The sequence below is a fragment of the Schistocerca serialis genome, chromosome 1, assembly GCF_023864345.2.
Source record: "Schistocerca serialis cubense isolate TAMUIC-IGC-003099 chromosome 1, iqSchSeri2.2, whole genome shotgun sequence".
Taxonomy (NCBI): domain Eukaryota; kingdom Metazoa; phylum Arthropoda; class Insecta; order Orthoptera; family Acrididae; genus Schistocerca; species Schistocerca serialis.
The window spans coordinates 189,707,707-189,727,882 of NC_064638.1; positions in this window are offsets into that span (position 1 = coordinate 189,707,707).

The window sequence follows — 20,176 nt, forward strand, 5'->3', positions numbered from 1 at the left end:
AGGGGGAAGCAATATATTCGATACCTCATCCAGAAACGCACCCACTCGAAACCTGGCGAGCAAGCTACACCGCGATGCAGAGCGCCTCTCTTGCATAGTCTGGCACTTGAGTTTGTTAAACATTTCCGTAACGCTATCACGGTTACCAAATAACCCTGTGACGAAACGCGCCGCTCTTCTTTGGATCTTTTCTATCTCCTCCGTCAACCCGATCTGGTACGGATCCCACACTGATGAGCAATACTCAAGTATAGGTCGAACGAGTGTTTTGTAAGCCACCTCCTTTGTTGATGGACTACATTTTCTAAGGACTCTCCCAATGAATCTCAACCTGGTACCCGCCTTACCAACAATTAATTTTATATGATCATTCCACTTCAAATCGTTCCGCACGCATACTCCCAGATATTTTACAGAAGTAACTGCTACCAGTGTTTGTTCCGCTATCATATAATCATACAATAAAGGATCCTTCTTTCTATGTATTCGCAATACATTACATTTGTCTATGTTAAGGGTCAGTTGCCACTCCCTGCATCAAGTGCCTATCCGCTGCAGATCTTCCTGCATTTCGCTACAATTTTGTAATGCTGCAACTTCTTTGTATACTACGGCATCATCCGCGAAAAGCCGCATGGAACTCCCGACACTATCTACTAGGTCATTTATATATATATTGTGAAAAGCAATGGTCCCATAACACTCCCCTGTGGCACTCCAGAGATTACTTTAACGTCTGTAGACGTCTCTCCATTGATAACAACATGCTGTGTTCCGTTTGCTAAAAACTCTTCAATCCAGCCACACAGCTGGTCTGATATTCCGTAGGCTCTTACTTTGTTTTTCAGGCGACAGTGCGGAACTGTATCGAACGCCTTCCGGAAGTCAAGAAAAATAGCATCTACCTGGGAGCCTGTATCTAATATTTTCTGGGTCTCACGAACAAATAAAGCGAGTTGGGTCTCACACGATCGCTGTTTCCGGAATCCATGTTGATTCCTACAGAGTTGATTCTGGGTTTCCAGAAACGACATGATACTCGAGCAAAAAACATGTTCTAAAATTCTACAACAGATCGACGTCAGAGATATAGGTGTATAGTTTTGCGCATCTGCTCGACGACCCTTCTTGAAGACTGGGACTACCTGTGCTCTTTTCCAATCATTTGGAACCTTCCGTTCCTCTAGAGACTTGCGGTACACGGCTGTTAGAAGGGGGGCAAGTTCTTTCGCGTACTCTGTGTAGAATCGAATAGGTATCCCGTCAGGTCCAGTGGACTTTCCTATGTTGAGTGATTCCAGTTGCTTTTCTATTCCTTGGACACTTATTTCGATGTCAGCCATTTTTTCGTTTGTGCGAGGATTTAGAGAAGGAACTGCAGTGCCGTCTTCCTCTGTGGAACAGCTTTGGAAAAAGGTGTTTAGTATTTCAGCTTTACGCGTGTCATCCTCTGTTTCAATGTCATAATCATCCCGGAGTGTGTGGATATGCTGTTTCGAGCCACTTACTGATTTAACGTAAGACCAGAACTTCCTAGGATTTGCTGTCAAGTCGGTACATAGAATTTTACTTTCGAATTCACTGAACGCTTCACGCATAGCCCTCCTTACGCTAACTTTGACATCGTTTAGCTTCTGTTGGTCTGAGAGGTTTTGGCTGCGTTTAAACTTGAAGTGAAGCTCTCTTTGCTTTCGCAGTTGTTTCCTAACTTTGTTGTTGTACTATGGTGGGTTTTTCCCGTCCCTCACAGTTTTACTCGGCACGTACCTGTCTAAAACGCATTTCACGATTGCCTAGAACTTTTTCCATAAACACTCAACATTGTCAGTGTCGGAACAGAAATTTTCGTTTTGATCTGTTAGGTAGTCTAAAATCTGCGTTCTATTACTCTTGCTAAACAGATAAACCTTCCTCCCACTTTTTATATTCCTATTAACTTCCACATTCAAGGATCCTCTAACGGCCTTATGATCACTGATTCCCTGTTCTGCACTTACAGAGTCGAAAAGTTCAGGTCTGTTTGTTATCAGTAGATGTTATCTCCACCAGTCGGTTCTCTGTTTAATTGCTCGAGGTAATTTTCGGATGTGCACTCAGTATAATGTCACTCGATGCTCTCTGCCTACCACCCGTCCTAAACATCTGACTGTCCCAATCTATATCTGGTAAATTGATATCTCCACCTAAGACTATAACATGCTGAGAAAATTTATGTGAAATGTGTTCCAAATTTTCTCTCAGTTGTTCTGCCACTAAAACTGCTGAGTCGGGAGGTCGGTAAAAGGAGCCAATTATTAACCTAGCTCCACCCATAATAATTCACAGGAACTATCCACTTCTACTGCACTACAGGATAAACTACTACTAACAGCGACGAACACTCCACCACCGGTTGCATGCAATCTATCCTTTCTAAACACCGTGTGTACCTTTTTAAAAATTTCGGCAGAATCTATCTCTGACTTCAGCCAGCTTTCTGTACCTATAACGATTTCAGCTTCGGTGCTTTCTATCAGCGCTTGAAGTTCCGGTACTATACCAACGCAGCTTCGACAGTTTACAATTACAATACCGATTGCTGCTTGGTCCCCGCATGTCCTGACTTTGCCCCACACCCGTTGAGGCTGTTACCTTTTCTGTACTTGCCCAAGGCCATCTAACCTAAAAAACCGCCCAGTCCACGCCACACAACCCCTGCTACCCGTGTAGCCGCTTGTTGCGTGTAGTGGACTCCTGACCTATCCAGCGGAACCCGAAACCCCACCACCCTATGGCGCAAGTCGAGGAATCTGCAGCCCACAGGGTCGCAGAACCGTCTCAGCCTCTGATTCAGACCCTCCACTCGGCTCTGTACCAAAAGTCCGCAGTCAGTCCTGTCGACGATGCTGCAGATGGTGAGCTCTGCTTTCATCCCGCTAGCGAGACTGGCAGTCTTCACCAAATCAGATAGCCGCCGGAAGCCAGAGAGGATTTCCTCCGATCCATAACGACACACATCTTTGGTGCCGACATGAGCGACCACCTGCAGATGGGTGCACCCTGTACCCTTCATGGCATCCGGAAGGACCATTTCGACATCTGGAATGACTCCCCCCGATATGCACACGGAGTGCACATTGGTTTTCTTCCCCTCTCTTGTTGCCATATCCCTAAGGGGCCCCATTGCGCGCCTGGCGTAGGAGCTCCCAACTACCAGTAAGCCCACCCTCTGCGACCGCCCGTATCTTGCAGACTGAGGGGCAACCTCTGGAACAGGACAAGCAGCCATGTCAGGCCGAAGATCAGTATCAGCCTGAGACAGAGCCTGAAACCGGCTCATCAGACAAACTGGAGTGGCCTTCCGTTCAGCCCTCCAGAATGTCTTTCGCCCCCTGCATCACCTTGAGACGACCTCCCACTCTACCACAGGTGAGGGATCAGCCTCAATGCGAGCAGTATCCTGGGCAACCACAGTCGTAGTCCGATCGGGGGATGCGTGGAACGAGCTGGCCGTCCCCGACAAACCCCCATCCGGACCCCCACAGTGATGCCCATTGGCAACAGCCTCAAGCTGTGTGACTGAAGCCAACACTGCCTGAAGCTGGGAGCGAAGGGATGCCAACTCAGCCTGCATCCAAACACAGCAGTTGCAGTCCCTATCCATGCTAAAACCGTTGTGGAAAGAACGTCTGAACTAATCTACAGAGAGCGCAAAAATCGACAAAAAATTTAAACCGTTATTAAAATACAAGATTGCCTAGTAAATGCAGTAATGCTGCTAGTTGCGCACTGCTGACACACTGCTCGGCGGCGGAAGGAGACTACGCGATTTTACACTATTCAGTTACCAAAACGCGATGCTACAACTCTCAAAAACTATAATACGCCCGAAATTTATGAATTAAACAACGCAAGTACCAAAAACACGCAAAGAAATTAAGAATTTAACTATGTAACAAATGAGTGAGCTAGGAGTATACGACTTGCTGCTGCAGCTGCTTATCCAACGGCGGCAGGGAGCACACTGACTGTGACCAACCGACACTGGCCGTTCAAAACAAAAACAGAAGACAGACGACTACGCGAATTTACACTATTCATGTACTAAAACGCGATGCTACAACTCTCAAATACTATAATACGCCCGAAATTTATGAATTAAACAATGCAAGTACCAAAAACACGCAAAGAAATTAAGAATTAAACTATGTACGAAATGAATGAGCTAGGAGTATACGACTTGCTGCTGCAGCTGCTTATCCAACGGCGGCTATATACGTGTTATATTATTACTTTATTATACGCCAATAAACAGACAGTAAAATCGAATTGAGGCTCAACCAACCACACCTTATGTAACTGTATTTAAAGTATACAGAAGTTTACTCAGCATAATACTCTCTACCTGAGGAGAAAACAGTATCTCCGAAATAACTTTAATAGACACGGTTCGGTCACATTACTTTGAGCACCGTCTATTTTCTATGTCAACGTGCAATAGATACTCACGGATGCCAAGTGGCAGCGATATCAGTAGATAAACCGTGTCACTGTTGGGGGGTGGGGTAAGGGGGGTGGGGAAACCTGGGAGCATGGAAAACTGTGCACTCATTGTAATACGGAAACGGTGCGATCTATCTGACCTACACAAGGGCATGATGGTTGGATTTCGGACCAAGGGCGGGAGCATTTCCGAAAACGTTTGTAAACCGTTCGCGCATCGCCGTGGTTCAAGTATACCATGCATAATAGCGCTCTCCAAAACAGGGGACGCGTCAACTTTGGCGCACCCCGGACCACAAATAACAGGGGTGAAGAATGGGTGGGAGGATATGAACAGGCGAATAGACGAGCAACTGTTGAGCAAGAGACGGCGCACATGAATCGAGGGCTACCAACAGTGTCTCCTGAATGCTATTGAGCGCAAGTTGCTGCGTCTGGGCCTCCGTACCGTAGCAGGCGCCCATGCTCACTGCTGTTCATCGGCGACGAAGCTTGAAATTTGCTCGACAAAATCGTAATCCGTTGACTGGGGACAGGTAGTCTTTTCAGATATGAATTACAAATCATGCATTGGACAAATGGCCATTGTAGTGTACGGCGTGAAATGTATATAAAAAAACCATTGTTAGAATGGTCAAGACCGGATGAGGGAGCGTAATGGTTTGGGGAATATTTTCGTGGAATTCCGTGAGTGATCCAGTCATTCTGGAATGCACAGTGGATCAACAGAAGTATTTGTTTATCCATAGGGACCCCGTCCACCGATACATGCAGTTTGTTTTTCCTCGACATGATGTCATTCCCAACGTAGACAATGCCACATGTCACACAGCCCGCAATATACGGGCGTGGTTCGAAGTGCACCTGGATGAGTTAACCATACTCCCCTGCCAACGAAGCTCCACGCATTTAAACCCATTCGAGAATATGTGGTACCACCACGATTGGGCTGTTCGCACCATGCCTCATTAACTAGACATGCTTAGCGGACATTGCCTGTTCACTGGCGTCGACATGGCTCCACATCATTATCGGTATCTTCAAGAACCATACTGACTTTCTTCCTGCACGTCTAGTACTAGTCTGTGCTGCTAAAGATGGTTAATCAGGTTTCTGATAGGTGGTGACGTTAATGTGACTGGAGACCGGATAATACCACACTTACTTATGTAGACCTAGTAATACGAGGGCTATCCACAAAGTACATTACGTTTTGGAATTAAAAGTAAATAAAGTATTGGAAATTTTTTATATTATATACAGATGAAAGCCACACTTAAATACTACTTTTCTGCATAGTTGCCATTTAAATTAAGGCACTTATCGTAGCGATGGACGAGCTTGGAAATTCCTTCGTCGTAAAATTCGGCCGCCTGCGCCTTCAACCACGTGGTTACCTTTTCTTGAAGCTGTGCGTCGTCATCAAAACGCTGCATAGCCAACCACTTCTTCATTGCTGGGAATAAGTGGAAGTCGCTCGGTGCCAGGTCGGGACTGTACGGCGGATGAAGAGAACTTCACGAGTGGCATTTGCCGTGTGGGCCCGGGCGTTGTCGTGAATCAGGAAGATCTTTGAGCCCAACTTTCCCCTGCGCTTGTTTTGTATTGCTCTTCTGAGGTTGTGCAGAGTTTGGCAATACCTTTGAGAGTTTATTGTGGTGCCTCTTTCCAGGAAATCCACAAAAATCACAACTTTTATGTCCCAAAAGAGGCAACCACGTGGTTGATGGCGCAGGCGGCCGAATTTTACGACGAAGGAATTTCGAAGCTCTTCCATCGCTACGATAAGTGCCTTAATTTAAAAGGCAACTATGTAGAAAAATGGTATTTAAGTGTGGCTTTCATCTGCATATAATTAAAAAAATTTCCAATACTTCATTTATTTTTAATTCCAAAACGTAATGTACTTTGTGGATATCCCTCGTATTTACAAGCACTACACGAATCACTACCTAATTTCTTACAACATAATAAAGGTAATGAAAATCAAGGAAGTGCTTATGACTGTTTCTAGTGCTTACTTCTTAGTGTGATTCTGAAATCAGTCACTAGACTTAAATACCAACCAAGCAGTATTATGTCTTCTTAGGTACACTATCTTCCAGATACAGCACTCTCCCCTACATAATAGAGCAACATTCGTGTTTATACATCAACTGTAATATGTAAGCTTTGTTTATTCCTTTTCCGTTTGAGTCATCTAAGGACCACTCGTCAAATTCAACGCTTCCTTCTCTGATCTTCTTTCTTCTTTCTTCAGTATTGTTTCTTCTTCTCACTATGTATCCCTTTTCCCTCCTCAGACCATTTCGTCCTAGTCTTCTTCTCCTTATTGCCTTGCGCTCCTTTCAAGTTTTAACGCTTTCTTTGCAAAAATCTCTCTCTCCGCTGTGTCTTGTTCACTTTTCATGTTTCTTTCCAAATCTTTCCTAACTACTTGAATAGGCTATAGTTGAGTTCTTTTTCCAAAGATATTTAAAAATTTGTGTGATTAACTTATATACGTACAATAAACAGCAATAGGTTCTTCCGTAGCGTTTCAGTTATGTTTTCTTTGTTCTGATGTACTTCTTCATTATTCCTTAGTTTCCATACCTCTGCGTTTCTTAGCGGACCAAGTATTTTTCAAATGATCCTTATTTCTAAGACTTCAAGTCTGTGTAATTCAGTACTAAACATTCACTTGCACAAATACATTCTGGTTTATTATTAACATTATTATTATTATTATTAACATTATTATTGTTATTATTAACATTATTATTGTAATTATATTATTATTATTATTATAAACAATATTACTATAAACATTCACTTGCACAAAGACATTCTGGTTTTTTATTATTATTATTATATACTTATATACACATTTTTTATTATATTATTACGCTGTTTTAAAAGATTATTTTTTCACACCGTAAATTAAAAGTGCTGAATATGCGTGCTGTTTCTAGCTCGAGGTATGTGTACGGATAGTACATATCTTCCACGGTGACCCATCACGTCGGCGGTGATATGAGAAGCGTTAACTCGGTTCCATATTATCCGCCCGCAGTGGAGGGGTGAAGACTTGATCTTCAACGTAGCTCCACACGAAGAAATGGTCCGATATCAGGCATGGTGAATGTGGTGCGCAGGTTAAAAGCATAACTATCCGTCTCGTGGCCAATCCATCACTGTGGTAGTTCTGCTATAAACAACTGTAATTACTGTGCATCGGATAATGCAAGCCGGGGAACATACTACTCTCCTGAAATACATTTCACGCAACCAAAGTGACATCATCCTTAACCAGACCAGATGATGTAAATTTTGTTGCCTATCTTAAGATGCACGAAGTAGATTCCAGGGCAAAAAAAATGGTTCAAATGACTCTGAGCACTATGGGACTTAACATCTGAGGTCATCAGACCCCTAGAACTTAGAACTACTTAAACCTAACTAACCTAAGGACATCACAAACATCCATGCCCGAGGCAGGATTTGAACCTGCGACCGTAGAGGATGCGCGGCTCCAGACTGAAGTGCCTAGAACCACTCGGCCACACCGGCCGGCGTTTGCAGGACGCTTTTCTTTCGCCTGTCCTGTGTAACTGACTCGATTTCTGTGTATCGAATAGTTCAGTCATCCCGGTAATTGTCAATGTCCCCAATGTAAGATCTTCAAATGCACGCTGGTATGCGAGACTTAACTCGCAACTACTTTCGCATGATGTTACTACCTAGTAACGTAGCTCGATGAACTTTGGACCATACATAGAAAGAAAGTTAAAGTATGCCACAGAAGGTGACTGGGGAAAAAACACAATGACATGAACACAAATGGCACTTTTATTGAAAGGCAGCAGTTACATTGAAGTCATCGTGGTGTATTATTGCCCCTGAGCGCTACTATGACGGGATAGGTTGTGTTACCACTACAGACAGCAATGCATGCTCTGCCGTGCCCGCCGATGCTGGGCAAAAGACTGGCAAGCAGTTCCGGTTGTAGGGCGTTCCAGTCCTCCACCAGTGTTGCTGACAAACCCTGGATGGCCGTTCATCGACGTGGGTGTGCTGCAAAAACATCACGCCAATGCATCGGAAACATACTGGGTAGGATTCAGGTCGGAGTAATGGGCAAGACGCTCGTGCACCGAACAGCCTATCTATCCAAGAGCTGCTCCACCTGTGCTGTTCGATAGAGATCAGTACACCCATGAAACATTATGCCTTCTCACCTCATAACACCTGGACCCCCAAACTCTAACGCTGATCGCGTTTGACATTGTTTCTTTGTATATTACGTATTCCCAACTTTCTCCGTATGGTGCTATGTGGAGAATCACTATTCGTACTGAATCTGCTCTCAAATGACCAGAACTCAGGATCTCACACCATGTTGGTTCATTCCTAGTGGTATTGGCACAACTGTGGACTGTGTCGCCGAAGTGCAGGTGTCGACGCAACGTGTTGGTCGTCAGACGGAGAGAACAGCTACATGCAGCCGCCGCGCCAATGTGGAGCATGAGATTTCGTGACTTGCAATCGTGTTAAATGTGGTTACAAATGCACCGTCTGATTGATATGGGTTTCTTCTTGCCTGTTGCAAAATGCTGCCATCATATACTGCTATACGATGTGCGACAGTAAAGTAATGAGACTGATATGAAAAAAAACATGTTGCTTGCTGTTTTAGTCAAGTTAAGTGTTGTCTCCTTCAAAGTAGTTCCCTTCTGATTGCACACACTTTTTCCAGCGCCTCTGCCGTTGCTGGGAACATTTCTGGAACCCATCTTCGGTAATATCCTCCAAGATCCTGGTCACAGCTTTTTGGATATCTTGCGTTCTTTTGCCGTTTTGACTCTTTGAAATAGAAAAAAGTCGCACGGAGCGATATGTGGTGAATAAGGTGGCTGTCGTAGAACTGAAATATGTTTTGAGGTTAAAAATTGCTGTACTGACAGAGCAGTATGGGATAGCGCATTATCGCATATCAAGATCTGGGTTATTACTAGAGGAACCCTTTCTGCATTGATGTTCAGTTCTTTTGCAATCACTTTCATGGGTAATCTTCAATCAGACTGCACAAGTTCCCGCACCCTGGCCAAGTTGACATCGATCCGTGAGGTTGATGGTCGACCACTGCGGTCTTTATCTTCAACATTCGTTCTGCCTTCACTAAAGATTTTATGCCAACGATAAATTTGAGCTCTTGACATAACCTCCTCTCCAAAAGCCTTCTGAAGCTTACCTTAAGTTGTCGTCGCGTTTTCACCCAATTTAACGCAAAAAGAAATTCCATACCGTTGGCAATATTATGCGGTTCCATTTCCGTGACGAGAGACTCAGACACGTGTTAACTCATTACAGCACAACTCACCACTGAGCAGTCGCATCGATGTGCCGCTTGGACTAGAAGCAGCTTATAGACCAAGGTCAAAGATATTGTGCCTACGCAAGCCTGCAGGGTTGCCACATCCTGCAAAGACAATCAATCTCATTACTTTATTGTCGAGCCTCGTAGCTGACTATGGTCTAGCACCTCCTCTCCTTCAGGCAGCATTACCTCTGCATGGTGACAGCAAAGTAAAGCAATATAAACTGCAATTACTTCAATGAACATGAAACTGGGAATGTAAAAATGGGAATGAAGGTAACTTGAATGTTAAATTTTCGCCAACCGGTTTTTCCCTTAATTAAGAGTGCCTTTAAATGGATCTCAGCTTTCTAGACTGTCGAGCTGTGCCTATGTTTAATAAGTTTACTTGTATGATGTAGATCCATACAGCGGTCGTAACACTTAGTAAGTAGCTCCATTGCACTGCTGCTGTTGCACGTCGCTCTCCTGATAAGCTTACTTATTTCTCACGTTAGACATGTGTTCCCGCATACGCTCTGTGATGTACGAATGCATTTATCTCACTTTTCTGGGGAGAAAATATCAGTAAATTACAGTTCCAATGGAATGATTGCCTATTGCAGTGGAACCGGACTGCCTGCAGGCTCGAACTAACGAACACTCATACTGCCGCAGAGACGAATGTCTAACCATGAGTACATGATAACGTGAAGCACAGATTTCCACAGTTGTTAAAATTTCTCACCTTTGAAACACCCACTGTCTGATTTCTGTACCTAACGTATTACGCCACGGCGTTTAAATAAACATAATTCTCTAATTCCGTAATGACTACCGTGCAGCGATACGATTATATCCACTCCGACAACACGTCTTTCAGCTCCAGTATCTCACGCTGTAGGAAAAAAGTTTTATAAACTCAGTCTCAAGGATGCTGTACCAGCGAAGAGTAGCATCGCTTACATAGAGTTTGAACTCGCAGTCTCTTTCGCTGCCGCAAATACGTTACAATTCTCAAGAGCGCACGGCGCGCGGTTCATTCAACTACAATCTGTGCAGTTGAACATCGTTAGCACGACTGGTACACATAAAACATCTCAAAGTTAACATATTCATCATCTGTTAAATCGATATGTGTTATTACATGTGGTTCGCAACGCTCCGCATCCACGTGAAAAAATGCTCTTGGCAATAACAAACTCCTGGGCTACAGGATGATTCTTCCAATGTGATGTCATCAATTTGTTGTCTTCAGACGAAGATGCATAGAAAAACACCACCACAGTACACTAATTGCTTACTGGTCGGCTCACAAGGTCTTTCCCAGTCCTTCAAGTGCCAGACGGTGTGGTATCAGCCCCTTTCGCTTGACCTCACGCCATGTCCCATCCAGCATCTGGAAAAATAATTCCAAACTATCATTTATTTTCTCCGTCTTTCTAAAATGTTGATGTTACGTTATCTATATCGTACTTAAGTTTTCAGTCTACATGGAGTACTTCCAGACTGAACTTGATACGAGAAACACTTTTCTCAACCATAGTGCCTAGAGCCTTCACTGTACGAAAATAAAAGTTTCCCACCGCACGGCATGAATTATAACTGAGAATCGTCTCGCGCCTCCTGCATCCCGCCGCCGAAAGTTCCCCCGCACCGCAGAGGGCCTCTTCTACAGGGAAGTGCTTTTCGTGCGACAGCCACCCTCTGGAAATCGTCTAGGGCGGCTGCAGGGCGGCGACGGGAGACGGGAGACATGCGTCGCTGGCTGGAGTTGGAGCGGGTGTTGGTGAGGTGAGGTGGGGTGGGGCGAGGTGAGGTGAGGTGAGAGGTCCCGGGCTGTCGGCGGCCGGAAATTGAGCGCAGGTGCACCCTGCCGCAGTTGCCGCCGCAACGGCTGCCGATACACTGCACGGAGCTGTACTATACGGCTTGGGGGCTACTGGGCGCCGGCTCGATCCAGTTAGGAGGGCCACTGCAGCCAAACTGCCGACCGCAGGCTGCGCCGAGAGTTACCAGCTGTACCAGCCTCACGCGTCTAAGTTTTGATCTATTTAATGACCAGACGAGGTTGTTACCTCCCGAAGTATCGATAGTATAACTGCTGAGTTATTTACTGTTCACCAAGCTATACTTCATATACTAAATTTAGAAGTCAACAAAGTCGGAGTATCTACAGACTCGAAGAGTACCAGTCAGTTCTTTGAGAGAGCAACTGTAGGCAAAATTCAATTATCTTGGAACACAATATACTGTAAAATTTCAAGAGGGCAAAGGAGCTGTACCAGCTAACTTTATCTATTGTCAATACAGAACCTTTCTGCTACTAGGGGGAATGACCAAACAGACCACCTTGTGAAAAGAACTACAGAAACTTCTTCCTGCCAAACTCGAGCCGGTAAACATTGATTATTATGGCACACTCATGAAGAAAATAAAAACTAAGTGGCCGATGTCAGTGGACTTCGACTGCTATATCAAATGAACTTCTACTGGGCGATACATCAACATATTATGCGTCACACACGCTGCACATACAACAATCTGTACATAAAGATAGGCTAAACATTTTATTGAAACAAAAGAGAAAGCTCTCGAATCTAACATAAAATATCTAACAGATCTCAGTCTAATATACCTGCTGAACAACAGAAATCTATCGATAGAGTGATTAATACAGTAGGCTTTATTACAACAATACAGAATTAAATTTATTAAATATATGGCTTAAAGACAATAATGTCATCATACGTAAAAGGAACACAACGTTAAACACCTAATTGATAACAACGTCAGTAAAAGTAAGCGAAAATGAACGAAATACTGTAGTCGATGGATCAACTAAAGTAATCATAAAAATTTTAAAAATTTAAAAATTCGACAATAATACCCATAGGAAAGCTGCAACAACGAAGAAAAGTACTAAAAGTACCTAGTAAAAAGTAATGTCTTGTTACTGAGACTGACAAGGGTAGTTCAGCAGTGTAGCTGCATACGTTAATCATAAAACTTTTTAACTATTGGAGTATAGCCGAACTGGAACCTCATCCCACTCCCAAATACCAGTATAAAATAAAAAGCTCCTAAGAAAACTGCCACTTCCTCTAACATCCGTTGAAGCCAGCTGCTGCATAATCGAAAAACTCAGAACACAATCCAAAATTTATATACTTGGGTATCCAATACGCCCAACTGATAACTCAATAAGTATTACGGAACACAAAATTAGTAAAAAAATTAGTCCTATATATTTACCTACCACTGCTCCACTAACAACAATAACTGATTAACAGCATCAGATACATCGCTATTCCAGAACAGCAAGCTTTATGTCTAAAAAATAGTTGATCTGTAGATGTTAAATACACTCCAAACAATAAAAAAAGAAGTGACGCAGTCTTATGACTATGTACTGTAGTACTAACATTTTATGTTTGATAATGGCAAGATCTCGCATGTTTTAATTGAATTTTATATTGTGACATTTCTGAACAAGGCTACATTACTATAGCCGAAATCTAGATAAAGTTTCTTTACTTATGCAACTGGAGGCTGAAATTTAATATAATAAAAAATGGGATTACATCGTCAGAAGACAAACAGCTCACTATTATACGAGGCATATTCGGAAAGTAAGGTCCGATTTGGCGCTAAATAGAAACCAATGTGAAAAATCGGATGATGCTTTGCACGTATGTGTTGGGCAGTGCCTCCGGTACGGCCATAGATAGCGCCACGTCGCTCTTTTCAGTTCAGGGCGCACATGGAGCACATAGAAATGCCTACAATAACAGTGTATCCCGCAAGTACGTGGATCTGGCGAGAGATTTCACCTAAAGCTATGCAGCTCACATAACATCAATTTCATGCGTTTCATTCTTCAAGACAATTTTCAGGCACATTCTGCAAGGGCAGTGAAGACGCCCCTGCAGCGTTTCCGATGGGAAGTGTTTGACCACCCACAATACAGCCCTTAATTGGCTCCCTCCGATGTTCATCTCTTCTCACATGAACTGCTGTCTACGAAGAGAAAATTTTGGCACGAAGAGCGAACGGCAGACCAGTGTAGAGAACTGACAGAAAGCATAGGCGGCTGCTTTCTGTGACGAGGTTGGTGGAAAGTTTGTGCGACGCTACGACAAATGTCAAAGTCGAGGCGGCGACTATTTAGAGAGGTAGCTGGAAAATGTGGCTACCTGTGGCGACTAAAAATTTTCTGATTGTCACTGTGGTTTCCATTTCGCGACCAATCAGGCCTTACTTTCCGAACAGCCCTCGTACAGAATGATGAACTTCCTTGATCTACTGCTATCTTACAATTACCTTACCTTCAATAAAAAAATTCATACCATCAATGATGGTCTAGGAAGGTACAGTCGCTTATCTGGCTTAAACCCTGACATCTGCAATATTGTTTTGCCCAAAGACTAGTTTGATACAGCTTTCCACTCTGCCGTGTTCTGTGCATGGCTGAGAAATGTAACGAGGTATTACCTGACTTAAGGATCACAGTCAAATTTTACGAAAGAAATCTGATGATGCAAGTAATAAACGACCCAAACCGTAGCGTAGGTTACTGAAATATGTAATAGGTGTTCGCACACTGTCCCTTTTAATCCCAAATCGTAACATAATGTTGCTCCTGAAACCATTTATTTGCAGAAAAGCGAAATTAGTGGAACTGAATGAAAGATCTACCAAATAAATAAATGGAAAACGGAGCATATTTAATTAAGAACAAATACAATAATAATTTCGCTTAAACCACGTTGTTTAGAATTAAAAACAGTTGTGTAAGCTCACAAATATATATGGATGCGGGCCTGTAAGGTGTCAGGCAAATCCAACACCTTCCATGAAAACCCTGACATGATAAGCAAATCCAGTAATATATAACATAGCTCCGAATAATTCGTGACATTAAATTAACCAAAGTAATACGAGTAACGAGTGAGCAAATGGAATACCACAGACTAACCCAAGAATGCCTAAATGCATGTCATACCTTCCCACCGTGAGACAAGCGCAGTTCCGAGGGGAGAAACGAGAACAGAAGCCGAGAGCAAAACCGTGTTAAGCTGAAGGCTCTACGATAAGAGACGGACACCCACGTTGCCAGCTAACCGCTAGGACCACCACCCAGCCCATGTTAAAGGCTAGAGCACTCCAGAAGTACAGTATAGATCTTACGATAACACTAAAAGGACCAAACCAGCTGCAAGTTTTAGCGTGAGACTTTTTCGCGTCTCTGTTACGTCAGGACCAATCCCCAGCCCCTGTTAAAAGGTAGAGCCCTCCAGAAGAACGGAACAGATCTTACGATAACGCTAAAGGACCACACCAGCTTCAAGTTTTAGCGTGAGACTTTTTCCGCGTCTCTGTTAAGTTGCAAACTTTAAAAACATTGCCCCACCACGAAAAGTATAACGTTTCTCATTGGATGGACAGAATTTTTGTAGGCGGAGCTTAAGGTTAACATTGAGACCCTGATTGGTCAGATGAAAACACAGCCAGATAGTGTTTTTTAAACAACTTCGGTAAATTGTAGTAAGGTCAGAGTTGCTTCCGAGATGGCGAGGTGAGCGAAGCTGTGCTGCCCGCCGCCCCCTGACGAACAGCGACAAGGTAATGAACGCATGCGATGCCACATAACAGCGCATAAAGCTTCACTCAGAACTGTAGAAGTCTTACCTGTTACACCCCTTTTTTGCGTAATACTTGTGTCGATCGTCAATTAAAGCTCATGGTGTTCTCATTTGCCACTTGAAGTAAAAATCTGAAATGCGATGATTTTTCTGTTATATACCTATTGAGAAGCCCCCTCAGCCACTGTAATTTACGACAAGTTAGATAAGTAATTAAAGATAATTGAGGGTCACTGTAGACACTTTTGATAGTTTTCTCTTTTGAGAAACTTAATTTAAACCTAGATTATAGATCTGATAAGTTGTAGGTCATCCTTCGATCCATTGTAGAATTTGGAAACCCATTTAGGGAATATTCGTTCACATTTTTGTTGAACGCAGTTAGTTTTTACCATCCTGTATTAAAACATTTCCTCTTATCAATAGTGCAATTTATAAACAATGTTTTGTGAGTACAATAAAGTTTCCAATGGTAAACCTAACTGCTTTTTCGACGTTATTTTACCAGTTAACTAAAAACAGGAAAGCCTTGAACCCCCTCCACTAAATTTAGTTAGTATTAAGATTCATTTACAGGGAGTGCAGTGGAGCTGACGTTGAAATCATTAAGTATTTAGTTATATCATCGCTAGTCTCACTGAACTCTTCTGAACTCTACATGTCATATGTGGTCTGGCGTCTCCTTACCAGCAATAGGTACCAGGTTCAAACTAGTCAATTCCCTGAAAAACTCACTCAGAGCGTCATTGTGCGAAAGTGGTAGGGAGACACGATATAGAACAAACAGACACCACGCAGAATGTTAGAAAATGGCGACCCTGCCAGGATGGTAAAATACCATGATTGAAGGTCGATCACATGCCTAACGAGGTCAGAAAAATATCGTGTTGAAAAAGTTTCGTAATAAAAAAAAATTTTTTTTGGAAGGTTATGAATAGTCGAAAACAGTAGCAGCAGCGATAGATAGTAAGAAGGTATTCAATAAAAGTGAGACATTCTTTCAGAGACAATAGCATAATTAAGTTATGAATTTTAATATTGTTAGAATTCAGTTTTCTCTCCAATGCATGCGCACAGGTGGCGGATACATCGTTGACAAGTTTGTTCTGACCCAACAAGTAAGTGAATGGTTTGTCAAGCCGTGTGAACAAAAAGTTTATGTACCGCGTGAGATCGTATGAGCGCATATTGACTCAAAGTAGGGCGCGTGAATTGCTTTTGAAACAGAAAATAAGGGATTCGGAAAGATTAGCAATGGCAGATCGAGACCTTGACCGAATTGAGGTAGAGACCCAGCATGAAAATGGACAGAGAATAGAGGACAGTTCAACAGACGATGCAGTATCGCGAGAAATAGGACAGATAACGCATCATAACGAGGATAATGTACGTCAAGGCATTGAGAACATAAGTCAGCATACGACAGAGGAGCAGGAAAGTACAGAGACAGTCGATGAGGATTCTATCTTGCGTCTTGAATACGTAGAACCCATAGTACAAGTAATCAGAGCACCCTCACCACAGAGTACAAGGAATGCGAGCAGAAACGTGTCACAGCACAGTTCAATGCAATCGGTTGCGAACCAACACTTGGGCGAAAACACAGAACGTAGGACGTCGAAAGAAAACGCAATGGGACCCACCAATCTGGCAGAATTATTACAACAAATTACGGAAACCATGACAAGGCAAATAAAGACATAGCGAACCAAATCTAAATTCAGAATGCAGATATCACGAGACAAATGCGTGACCTTAAAGAACAAAACAAAAAAAATCAGTTACACCTAAGTCATATTGAAGACGAGACAAAAAAATCTCGAGAAGTGATAGGAAACTTAATAACGGGTCACAATCAATAGAGAACAGTCATTGACAAGGTACAAGCGGACGTACAATCATTGCGAAATGACACTCAGGACGAGATCAAAACATTACGTAACAACACCCAGGGAGAAGTCAAGAAACTAGATAAACGGATAAACGTAAATACTAGACAAGCAGCAGGTACAGCGCGTGAAATTGTTGAAAACAGTGTGTTACACAAACGTATCACAAAAGCAGCGCTGAAAAGATATGATAACCGCATAGTCAAAATAGAAGCGCAAATGAAGCGACAACTTCAGAAATTGCGAACAGAGTTGTAGCAAACCATTGAAGAGCGTAGTGAACAGGATCGAACAAGCACAGGGTCTGCAACAGCACCGGAACAGCACCGGAAAAACAAGCAATTAACGAAGATATTACGCATTTGCGATTCCAATCACAGGCGGAAAGTAACATATGTGAAATCAGACAGCCTGCACAGCAACAAACACGTTTCGAAACTCTTGATGAACAAACGACACCACAAACACATGCGGAACCACAAATGTATGTTTCAAGACAGTTTTGATCGTGCAATGAAGCAGCAAGGTTAGTAAGACAAGATACCCATCCAATACGTGACAATGGAAAGCCAGGTCGCGAAGAGTACAGTGCAATGCATTCAGCTACACGTTCACAGCCGATGGAAGAAAATTATTGCGTACCACTTCAACGATACTACGCAAGGGTAGGCGAAAGGTACAGTGGACAGCATCCAATGGATCTACCACAACCGGAAAGAACGACGGGAGAAATGATCAGAAACAAAAGTGGCGAAGAATCGCGAATTTCATATGGAACTATGACGAAGTACGACAACGATCATTTCCTCACAGTCAGAAAATTTCAGCACTTTCCAGAAGGAATCTCATTACATCCACGAACTTTTATTGATGAATTCCGATTAGGATTACCAGAACACTGGACGCTAGCACACAAATTAGACTTTATATGTGCACACATGTCAGGAACAGTCGCAGAAACCATGCAAAATGTTGCAGCGACATGCCGATCGTACGAAGATTTCAGAGACAAGTTTCTCTCACGATATTGGTCCAGCGAAGCACAGAACAGAGTGAAGTACGAATTATTACAGAACCCATATTTTGAAAATTCGGGAGAGAAGAGTCCCGTGAAATTTTTCGAATTAATGGCAAAGAAAAATCAATGCTTAGATGTACCATACAGTGACGGAGAGTTGATTAAATTATTCGCGATGAAGCTACCATTGAAATACCAGCATTCATTAGTAGGTCGCGGAGGCAATGGCGTCGAAGCATTTACAGGTATTCTAAGGAAACTAGAGTTCATATTTTCGGAATGTGAAGCAAGAAAAAGACGAAGCGCACGTGAAAACGAAAGCAAAAAGCAGTGGAATCCACAAGACACAGTACGAATAAACAATAATTACGAACCATGTGATAACCTCGCACCAAGAAACGACAATAGATTTCAACGAAGAACCGGTTGTGGATTTAGAAGAGAATATGGAAATAACTATAATTCACCCAGGAACGGCAACAACTATTACAGAGGGAATAACGGCAACCGGAACGGGTACTGGAGAACCAATAGACCGACAAATTATCAACAAAGAAACCACTATCAACAAGCTGAACAAGATAAGAGAATACAGATAGAAGAGGAGGAGGTAAGACCACCAAACCCCGATAAACGTTCGAATTGACAGCTAAGCGCCCATGCCAAAGAGGATGACGCACCGACCCAGGACAATTGCAGTACTTTGAACAGAGAAGTAAAAATCTTATCACGAGAAGAGAAGAAGGAAGAAACAAATCCGCAGGGACCAGATGAAAACTAAGACAAGAATATAACAAAATCGTGTTGCGACGAAAGTAATTGGGAGAATACTGACGAGGAAGATGAATTACCAGAGGCATGCACAACGAATATAGGAGAAAAGGACGAAGTAATGAGTATTGCAGAGCTTTTGAGATGGAAACCAGGGAAAGCGAATTCAATGATGATAATGCGCAGTCGACAGAAGTTGACAATAAGTTACGAGTGGGCACACAACCCAACGCATATAATGAAGGAAGTTATGCAGCGATAATTAGAGTATTTGGATGCGATTATGTGGAAGTAGCGACGAAGAAGCAGAAGATAGACGAGGATGAGAATAACGTAGAGGATGTTGATGAAAGCGTAAATGAAGGAAGAAATAGAGAAGAGGAAGTAAGAGAGAAGTAGCAGTCGAAGCTTATCCTACAGAAAGTTCGAATTCACAAGGGAAATTCCTAAAAAGACTCATGTATGATTCAGTGGAGGTTTCGTTGATGCAAGAAGAAGAACAGAACCATCCCTTTGAAATTCAACCAATTGTGAAGGCCATGGTAAAGCATATCCCAGTCAATATTTTAATTGATAGCGGAAGTGAACTGGCTGCGATCTCAGAAAATTTATTCATGGAGTGTAATGCCAATGAGGAATTGCCAGTTCTGAAAACACGTTTGATTAAAGTAAGAGGTCCTATTAGAAACAATGCTGCGGAAGTTACGAGACGGACAAGGTTAACTCTTTCGTGTCAAGGTCAAAGGATCGAAGCCAACTTCGTGATTATACCTAAACTAACTGTAGATTTGATTATAGGTGCAGATTTTTAGAATGAGAGATGAGCGATAATAGATATGGGGAAAGGTAGCGTAACATTCGGGAATGTCACACTTCTCTTTGAGCAAAAGCTAAAATTAAAAGAAATACCAGTTATAAACAAACAATTAAGAATGACGCGAGATAAAGAGGATGAAGAATTAGAAAGGTATGCACAAAAGGGGGAATCGCCACAACTCATGTTAGAAGTCCATAAAGAAATCGACGAAAAATT